The sequence below is a fragment of the Diadema setosum genome, chromosome 12 (assembly GCF_964275005.1).
Source record: "Diadema setosum chromosome 12, eeDiaSeto1, whole genome shotgun sequence".
Classification (NCBI taxonomy): domain Eukaryota; kingdom Metazoa; phylum Echinodermata; class Echinoidea; order Diadematoida; family Diadematidae; genus Diadema; species Diadema setosum.
This window is the reverse complement of record NC_092696.1, coordinates 29,904,806-29,915,498: the sequence shown is the minus strand read 5'-3', so window position 1 is coordinate 29,915,498 and position 10,693 is coordinate 29,904,806.

The following is a 10,693-nucleotide window of genomic DNA, read 5'->3' as shown; positions in this document are numbered from 1 at the left end:
CACAAACACACACACAAACATACAAACGCAAGAGTTATCAAATTAAACACAAATTCAACCTTTTGTCTGATTTATAAACATATTTACATAAAGCTAGCATTACGACGATTTGCTTGGATTACGTACGTATATAGCCAATATTTTTACTGATTCTTTCTCTCCCGAGGACCTTTAACGGGTGTCATTACCACATATCTGAAAATGTCAGAATGTGTCCCATTCACATAATCAACCACAATTCTCCCACACAAATATCACACTGTGGTAGGAAACACAGTATGTCAAACTGAAGCTTCCTATACTGTGCTTTCTACCAAAGTCTCTCACACTGTGTTATTAACCACAGTCGAAAAAAAAAATCTGGGACAAGCAATATTCATATTTATAAAATGGGTTCAAGAATGTAGCCAATTGGAAGCGCTGAAATGAGTCACGTGTGAGTGCATTATTTTCTTCAGGTAAGCACTAAGAAGAGTCTCTCTTCCACCTCCCTGGCCTGACGTACGTCACAATGTTTTACACTAGCAGTGCGCACTCAATTAGTTGTTACAAGTGCGTCACGCGCTACTATACGCGCTGTCAATCCTGTAAACAACTTCTAGTTCGGGCCGCGGGCTGCCACAACAGCCGGCGGCCTTTCTTGTGCACAACAGTACGTGGCGTACGTATACTCTTATACGTACGTACAGTACTAGGTGAGTGTGCGGGATTTCCGAGTGCGACGTGCGTAAATGTTTGGGACGAACATCTTCGGACATCTTGACTTTTGAGCGAGTGCTACATGTAGCTGACTGGTATTGACCCACAAAGGTACGTGAATAATGCTGTTAGTTTTCGACCCATTTTATAAAACTAATGATGCACAGGATTATTTCGTGGCGTTAGTGAAGGTGCGGCGCGCTCGAGAGTATTGACAATGGTGCGACATGCACGAGGCGCAGCCGAGTGCATGTCGCACCATTGTCAATACTCTCGAGCGCGCCGCACCTTCACTAACACACTCTATCCTGTGCATCATTAGTATAATCCCAGAAAATACGTGATAGGAGAGTGATAGATTTCAAAACATTCAATTCAAAACTACTCCGTATTACGTAACCTCAAACAACATTCTCATGTCTAAATGTCCTACGTACCTACAGTACTATTCTATTCCTATGCATCTATAATTATAGCCGTCCTATTCCTATGTAGTCATCGGGTGTATCAATGCATAAATATATATATATATATATATATATATATATATATATATATATATCATGGCTCGACACTAACTTTTTTGTTTGGTGGCCCGATGGGGCCACCAAAATCCTAAATTTCAAATTTTTGGTGTCCCGAAAAAAAAAAAACAATAAAAAACATTAAAAGTCCTTTTTTTTTAATGAGTCAAATATTTAAGATTTATGATAGTAAGAATTAGAAGTTGGACATATCTACTCATAAATAAACTTCAACAAACTTGCAACACTCACTCTCAGGCATTCGTTCAGTCCTTTTCATCCATCCTTTGAACAAATTTAACTGCTAATTTCCGGCGCAAAAAGTTACGAATTTATTGACATACATGTACTTTTCAAAAAATTTTGGTGTCCCGAGGCGGGCCACCAAATTTGCCCTTTTTTAAAATTTGGTGGCCCGACTTTCATTTTTGGTGGCCCCGGGCCACCGGGCCACCGTTAGTGTCGAGCCCTGATTATATATATATATATATATATATATATATATATATATATACGCATATATATCCTTTATATAAGTATTGTATATATATTATATGTCACCGCGCATCACAAACAAAAAGTCGCAGCCCTTGATTTTAAGTGAGGACTCAAAAAGGGTGAAATGGGTCAACCAAGTCAATGTTGACTTGTTCACATTTTCTGAAAGAGCTATCCTTCTTCTGCATTATTCTCTAGTTTGGGCTCATAACATGAATGAGAAAGTGTGTTTCCCGCAGTTTTTCTACAACCCTTTTTTTGGGAGAGTAGAATGATCAGGACGTACACCCTAGAGGACTCTTTTCACTTCTTGAAATCCTGCTTTGAAAGTTGCCATTTATCAAAAACAGAATAATGTAAAAAGAGCATGCCTAATTTCACCTTAATCTGATTATCCCTTCATTGTTGTTGCTCCGGTGGTTTACATCCTATGTTTTTTTCCCCTTTCATCACACAGCTAACGTGACTTTGTAAAGATTAAGCACTTGAATAAACCCTGTACTTCAGAGCCTGTTTTCTCAGTTCACACTTTTCCAGAGTGTGTACCTTCTTTCCAGTATTAAGATATGTTAGGGGAGTCCATTTGAGTTGAGATATACATCATTTTAAAGCTTAGAGTCTGCTCTTTTAGAATCTGCCCTTAACTGAAAATAAGTTTCTGGCGACTTTTTGTTGGTTTTGTGATGCATGGCCACATATATAAGTCATATATTTGTAACGCAGAAAGGCACGCTTACAAACTAGACAACACTGTATAATTACGATCTGAAATAACCTTTTCATAACAGAATTTATGACATTGGGTATAATATAACATTATTAGACAACTTGTAATAAAGTTCAAAGTAAGTTCCATCACACGTACTTTGAATTTAGACATTTTTTTTTTTCTAAAATTTAGATTGCTCTCCACAAAAGTACCACAATGATACCGCATGAAGTACCACAATGTCATGCTGTACCTCAGCACTCCCACTTAATAGGTAATAATGTACGGGTATGGGACAGGTTAAGTACAGCTTAAATCAATAAAAAAAAAATCATTTAATACGTGCATGCAATACAATGCATGCTGACCCAAGACATGACTCTCTGGATTACTCACAATTCATCTTACGCAATTTTGAATCACTTGAAATAGGCCTATTAATGAGTCTATTCTAAACTTGTGTGAACGTTGAGATTGCCTGGACAAGTCTGATGTATTTTGGAACCAAATTTCTGAAATGATAAGATAAGATAATGATTTTTTTTTTTTCCGGCAATGTAATAATTGGTATTATTTTTTTTTTCTTTTATTAAATGACGCCCCCTACCCTTTAACTTGTGGGTCGGTCTACAGTGAACAATCTGCAAAACTACATTCCAACATCCTGCAATAATTTTGCAGTTGTATGTCCTGCACCCTCTTTTTGAATAGATCTAGAGATGTGCAGTTGACAGCATCCAGATGAAGGCTATCCATAATCGGATAACATCTGTGAAGAACGATGATTGGTAGCACAAAGTTCTTATGTGAGGGACAACAAGTTTCATGGTATGTCCACGATGCAAGTACGGAGATGGTGCAGGTACTGTATATACGTGATTTTGTTTTGCTAATTTTTTGCTTTTAAGTTTTTAAGCTTTCAGAACATAACCATTGATAACCTCTTTAAATGGAATATAAGTACTTAACAACTGCATCTAAAGATTACAACACACAACAGGCATTTCCTACTAAAGAGTGTTGAAGTGACTTACCAACGGGTTTGCTGTAATCAGTGCATTTATCGTCACTTAAACAGAGCACATTCCAGTGGGAAAAAAAAATTGTCATGATATTCTTTAAATGTTCCAGGTGTAGCATACTGGTAGTGAGGATCATTCTTGTAAACATCTTTCAATAGTGGAAGAATACGAATGACTTATATTTAATGTTATTATATAATGTTACATTTATTTCTATACAACTACTCCTTGATTGCCTCACGAGAAAGTCGAAGGACACCGAAATTAAACATTTTGAAATAGAGAAGTGAGACATCTCTTCTAACTTCGATCCGAGTTTGACATACCAGTGGTCTCAAAAGGATCTAAATAATCTTCTATGGATTGAAGTCTCAAGTGCCATCACTGTCAAATTAACATTGTGTAAGGTGGTTCCTAAGGCGTACATTTCTACTTTATTATTATTTCTATTCAACGCATCTTATGAAACCAAACTGGTTGTGTACTGATTGACATTATGACATATCTTTCACTTTCATGTCAAGAGATATTTTGTGACTAATATTAGTTTTGCATTAGTTAATATAATCATGACATCAAACATCTTCTAATGTGGTACAGCCATGTCAAATGAAAAATTTCCCTTCATTTTTTTTTTTAAACAATCCCTCTTGTCACAAATATCACGTGAGGGAAAATGAGCACACCCTAAATTGATACATAACAGGTCATGGATTGTAAAATTTAATGCGATAATGTTGCAAACAGGATCAGTTAAGAAAGTACAGGCATGGAATTTGATATCATTAACAACGTGTTGGATTGTATGAGAGAGAGAGAGAGAGAGAGAGAGAGAGAGACGCGGACAATGTGGATCATAACAGATTCACATACACACACGTACACACATATTATTCTAAAACATATAACTATGCGATTAATAAGTTAGTTATGAATTGTATACACTTTCATTCAATTCACAGAGACAAGGAAATCAAAATTACATAAACTTATTAAAAATCAGAGTTTCGAAGAAAAGATCAACGCGTTTTTTTTTTCAGATATGATATGGGCCTAAAGCTGCTTTGATAAAATCTTATCTTGAACATATCTTTTGAGATATTATAATGAATCAATCTTAGCATCGCTGATTCAAATGTAATCACCTTGGCGGAGGGGGGGGGGGCATTAGAGATGTTTGTCCTTTGACTCGAAGAAAACTATTTCAACATCAAGACAGCGAAATTTTAGCAGCAATAATTGTTCATTAATACAATGAACGCGTTCGTGGCTTTCAATCTCGACTACAAATATGGCAAATTATGGAAAGCTCAATCATTTCAAAACCGAAACCGAACTTTAAATTCCTTATAGAATCGTATGCTTTTAAACATTTCATATGTAATTTCTAATTTTGTCACAAAAAGTTTAAATCTTAATCTCCTGCTCAACCAATTCTATCCATCCCTTTAACAAGTCTGAAATGTGTTAAATGAAAACAACCTATTCATATCATTGTTATCATTATTACTGCAACTATATTATTATTATTGTTACTATTACTGATATTATTATTATTTTCTTATTATCATCATCATCATCATCATCATCATTAAAGTGAAGAACAAGAGTTTATTTCAGCAGAGTGTCACAATTCCATCGTTTTTTACTTTGGGAGAGAGAGTTGCGAGGGTGAAAGATTTTCATGAAACATCTACAACCATGCTTTGCTACAAGCAAACTTAGACTGCGGAAAATTATTCCGCAGTTCAATATCTATTCTCGCAGGTTACCTTACTTTGTGTTATACTTCCTTTCTAGGCTGCTTTATAGATTAATATTCCTTGTTGGGATCACAATTAAGGTTTGTTACATCGCTGAATTCATAGAGGGCGTTGACGACCACTTTATCGTCCTCGGCGAAAAAGTCGTGATCGTAAAATTGAAGATCGATATCATCTGGTTTTCTGGCCCCATCCCAAACTGCTGTTCCCGTTGATCGATCTGGGATTGTTTCGTAGACGCCGTGGGGATACTGAAGAGATGAACCCTTTCCTGCGTCATCCCAGAGTGCTGCTCGCGGCAAATGCTCTGGGATCGTTTCGTAGACGTCACCTTGCTGAAGTGATCCACTCGCCGCGGCTCCATCGCCCACTGGATCCCGCTGATTCCTACCACCTTTGACTGGGCACGTGTGTTTCATGTTCTCGTGTCTGGTAATCAGGCAAACAAGGACCACTAGGAGGAATATCACGCTACCAATGATGACTCCAATTAAAGTAGTGGGAAATGGCGAAGTACCCAGAAATTGCGAATTAGCGGGAAATGACGAAGTACCCGGTATTTGGGAAGTAGATGGAAATGGCGATGGTGGTGATGGTAATGAATGTATATCACACCAGATTGGAGTGACGTTCGAGAATGGTCTAAGTGTAATTTCTAATGAACGATATGTCAAGAACTCTTGTTTCATTGAAACTATAAATGACCCAGCAGACAAATTCATGTTTACTTCCTGATGCAGTCTAACCGTCCAGTCATATTCTTCACTTCGTAAAAGACGAGCCCAATAATGTTAAAATTTGCAATGTTGACTTTCGGGTGTTGGTGGGCTGATGGGCGTGAATCCGAACAACTGCATCCAAACACGCGAACATGAAAAGTTTTAGTCTTTGCATATCCCTCGCTATTCGCTGCTATCAAACACGTGTAATTACTGGAATCACTGTAGGAGATATTAGTGAAAGACAGGTGCAGGGAACCAGTTCCGTTCACATCTTCTACATTGTGTTGATGGTGCGGTCATTAATGATTGTACGTTTTGGCACGTTCCTATGTAATTTGGAGTAAAATGCGAAGTGGATGTAGTTGTTGTCGTTCCTTGAATCTCTAGTTTGGTCTCCTTTCTTGGAAAACCAAAAATTGTCAGTTTATTCATTGCCATTGCACTCCAGCGTCAAGTTGTCGCCTGCGTTAACAGATAAATTGACAAAGTCCTCTCCTTTGCAAATCATGCAGAACTTAGAGAACACCAGCGAAAATACAAGTAGACAAATGATCGAATGCAAACTGCAAAAAGACATTACGGGACTCCATCATGACGTTCTGCTCATTTCATTTAAACCGGATTCAGTCCGGATCAACAGTGTTCAGTCAGGTCGCGATGTTTCTGACATATACTTAGGAGACGTTAGCTCACTCTATATCAGCCTCGTCAAATGAATGAAGAGAGTTGTAGGATGAACAATATTCATCACAATGTCACTATTCTGAGTATACGAGAAATCAATTCAAATCATTTTCTCTCCGTTCCAATGTAAGCACAGGTTCGAAGAAACGTATTAAAAAAAATCACCTGGCATCTTCTTTGCGCACTGCTGCAACTTGTGAAATATTTGTCTCCAGAGAAGGAAAGGGAAGCGCCATTCCACGCTTCTACTTGTGCGACGAAGGCTGCAAGTATTGTATCTTTATAATCTCCATTCTGTACGATTATCGGTCACTTTCAACATGCTCGAAACAAAAAGCAATTGCAAATGTCAAGCAAAGCCCTAGTTTCATGTCCAATAGAAATATCAGTTGTATATTTCATTGGTCGAAAGGAGGCTGAAAAGGAAAGGAAAAGAAAAAACTTCCCCATGTAGAGCATTCATAAACATGAGTCCTTACCAGAGTTTACTTAAGCGGAGATGATAGTTGGTTTTGATATGCTCCTTCCGTACTGGTCACTGTTTGTATACTGTGCATTCTTTTCAGAATTTAACCTCTTGACTCGAACGTAAAAATGGAATACAAGATAATTATTACTATTAGATAGAAATACAATACACAGCAAGGTTCTCTCCATCAGAGTTTGTTTCAGTAATTTGTTTCCGGGGTTATTGCATCAATAAGTGCATTTTGTTGTCAATTTAAATAGAATAAATTTCACAGAAAAAAAAAATGTCATATGGATTATGATTCTTTAAAAAATAGTACCAGATGTTGTACCACATTAGTAGTGTGAACAAATTGTCATATGCATGTTTCAATAAGGAAAAACGGTAATGACAATATAGTGTCAATCCAGTCTAATTCTACATGTCACTTTTATTTCTAAACAACTCTTCTTGACCATCCAGATTGCTCCACTTATGATGTTGAAAGGATGCCAAAATTAAACAATTTTTTACAAAAAAGCAAGTGAGTTTGGAGGATCCTGAGGGGAAGCACCGGGTGCGCGCCCCTTTTTCTTTTTTTTTTTTGTTAAAACAAAAGAAACTAGAAATGTCGCTGCAGCGACTGGTTATACCCCCGCCAAACAACATTTCATAAGCTTTGGTCAAAACAACATTTCATAAGCTTTGGTCAAAAAACTGAGAAAGTAGTTAAATCCGCAAGATCTTTCCTTGATCTTCTGCCATTAATATGCCGTTACCATGGCAACGTACTTTCGGGTACTGTCGAAAAATGCGTCTTGCACATTTACAACCAAAGGCACACATCTGTACCAAGTTTCATGGAAATTGGGCAAAAACTGAGGAAGTAGTTTGCAACACAAAATTTTCCATCATTTTGGCTCATAATATGTGAGCTGTTACCATGGCAACATACTTTTTGTCACTGTCAAGAAATGTGTCATGCTGACCTATATCCTAAGACAAACATTCAATATGAATTCCATGAGAATTGGAAGAACACTGATGAAGCAGTTTTGCCATGAAGCATTTTGCCCTATATTTTACCAATAACATTCCGTTACCGTGGCAACGCACTTTTTGCCACTGCGGAAATATGGGTCTTGCACATTAACATATTCAGATGAACATCTGTACCTAATTTCATAAAAATTGATCAAAAACTGTGGGAGGAGTTCGCGACGCAAGATTTGTAGCCATTTTTGCCCATAATATGCCGTTACCATGGCAACGTACTTTTGGGTACTATCAAAAAATACGTCTTGCACATCTACAACCCAAGGCACACATCTGTGCCAAGTTTTATGGGAATCGGTTGAACACTGAGGAAGTAGTTCGCGACGCAAGATTTGCAACGGACCGACCGCCCGACCGCCTGACCGACCGCCCGACCGTCCGCTGATTCCTATATACCCCCTTCAAACTTCGTTTGGCGGGGGTATAATAAACATAACAAATGAAGGGAGAGCATGCGCCCCCTTTACAGAATTCCTGGATCCGCGCCTGGACACTTTTCTACTTTCCATCCGAGATGACAACGGTTTTAAAAAGGATAATTTGCCCTGGATGCCAGCCTCAAGTAGGCCTATTTTCAGTGTAAATTTAGTAATTGTATAAACTTTGCCCGAAAGTTTACACTATTGATTATCTATTACCCAAAACATCAAACCAGTTACAGCTTGTTAATTAATCAACACCATGATACTTATCATGTAGTATTTTCCTTCAAACGTCTCCTCTCCTCTTGCAAGTCCCTCCATATTAGCATATGTGACTCTGCTCCTCAAAACAAACAAAAAGTCGCCAGACATAAATTTTTAGTTAAGACCATGTTCTGAAAGAGCAAACTTTAAGCTTTAAAATGATGTATAACTTAAATCAAATGGACTCTCCTAACCTATCTAAATATTGGAAAGAAAGCACAAACTCAGGAAAAGTGTGAACTGAGAAAAGAGGCTCTGAAGTACAGTGTCTATCCAAGCGCTTAATCTTTACCAAACCGTGCTGGTTGTGCGATGAATGGGACAAAAAACAGGAAGTAAACCACCAGAGTAACAACAATGAAGGGATTATCAAATTGAAATGAAATTAAGCATGCCTCATTAACACATTCTGTCCATAATAAATGCCAACTTTCAAAGCAGTAGCACTATCCTTTCAAAAGTTATTAGAGTTGAAAGTGAAGAGTGTGGACAAGGTTTTTTAGAAATGAAAAAGAGATTCTAGAGACACACCTAATCACACTATTCTACCAAAAATGTTCGAGATAAACTGCTAAAAAAAAAACCACACTTTCCTGCCCGCTTTATGATACCAACTTTTAGCATAATGTGAAAGAAGACTCGCTCTTTCAGAAAATATGAAAAAGTCAAGTTCGGCTAGGTTGACCCATTTCACTTATTTTCAGTCCTCAAGCAAAATCAGTTTGGGCGACTTTATGTTCGTTTTGAGGTGCACGGTCAATATAATCCTTACTAGGAGGGCTATCAACTCATAGTCAATTCATGATGATTAAATTATGTACATCACGTGTAATTCTACGTGCTTGTAGGTGCAATTGTATAATTTTACAATAGTATTGTTTGCATTCGTATGTTCCATGACATGTTACCTTAATGTACAAATCGTTTATGCATCTTTGTAATCTTGTACACGTGTAGGCCTACCTTCATTTGCTCAGTCACGAGCAATAATTTACACTCTTTTTATGGACAAATACGTCTTTAGAAAACTTTGTCGTTTGACTATAGACTCCTCGCTTACACACAGGCGTTTTTTGAAATGAACACGTCTCTTTGAGTGCACCAGTCACATAGGACGTCGGGTTACATTTCCAGAAGTGACTGGGGAAAAGCAAAATTATGGAGCTGGTGCATTTTGATTTTGATTTGTTTCAATAACATTATGTCAGCCAAAACATTATTTCTACTTCCTTAAAAAAGTTTAGGTTCAATCATTTGTATGAATGATGAAGTGTGTGGTAGAGTTGCTGTCGTATTCGTAACATGTGGATATGATTTGCTATCAGATGAGCCATGGTTATGCCAGTGTCCTGTTCGGGCAAATCTGATTCAGAAAAGAAAAAAGATGAGTAAATGTGTATGCATGATATTTCCGTTGTAAGCCACTGAACCTCAACCATTTCATTCATCATAACTACTATAGTAAATTGGATGCTGAGGTGCCCTGCGCTAAATTGAAGACTCCACGCAATCCAATTGTACAGATAGCACTTCTGTATATTCAAATTAGAGGCCTGCCTTTGGATTTGGGAAAAGAATGTGTGTATTGTACGATGTCATTCATGCATGATATGAGCAAACAGCCATGTCTCCTACAAACTCAATTGTGCCAAAAGTATCAGCTGTAAAGAACATAATATGCGAGACATACAAAGAATTCACGAACATGTCAGCAAGCAAACGGCTGCGTCGAGGGTAGGAGCATTGCACTAACTCCCACTCAAGCACTCAACAAAAGAGTTCGGTCCGTCTGGCATCAGTGCATTATTTAGGTGTGTGTGCAATCGGCGCCATTTTTTATTAGTATAAATGTGATTACTTGACAGTCTGCTGAGACAGTACG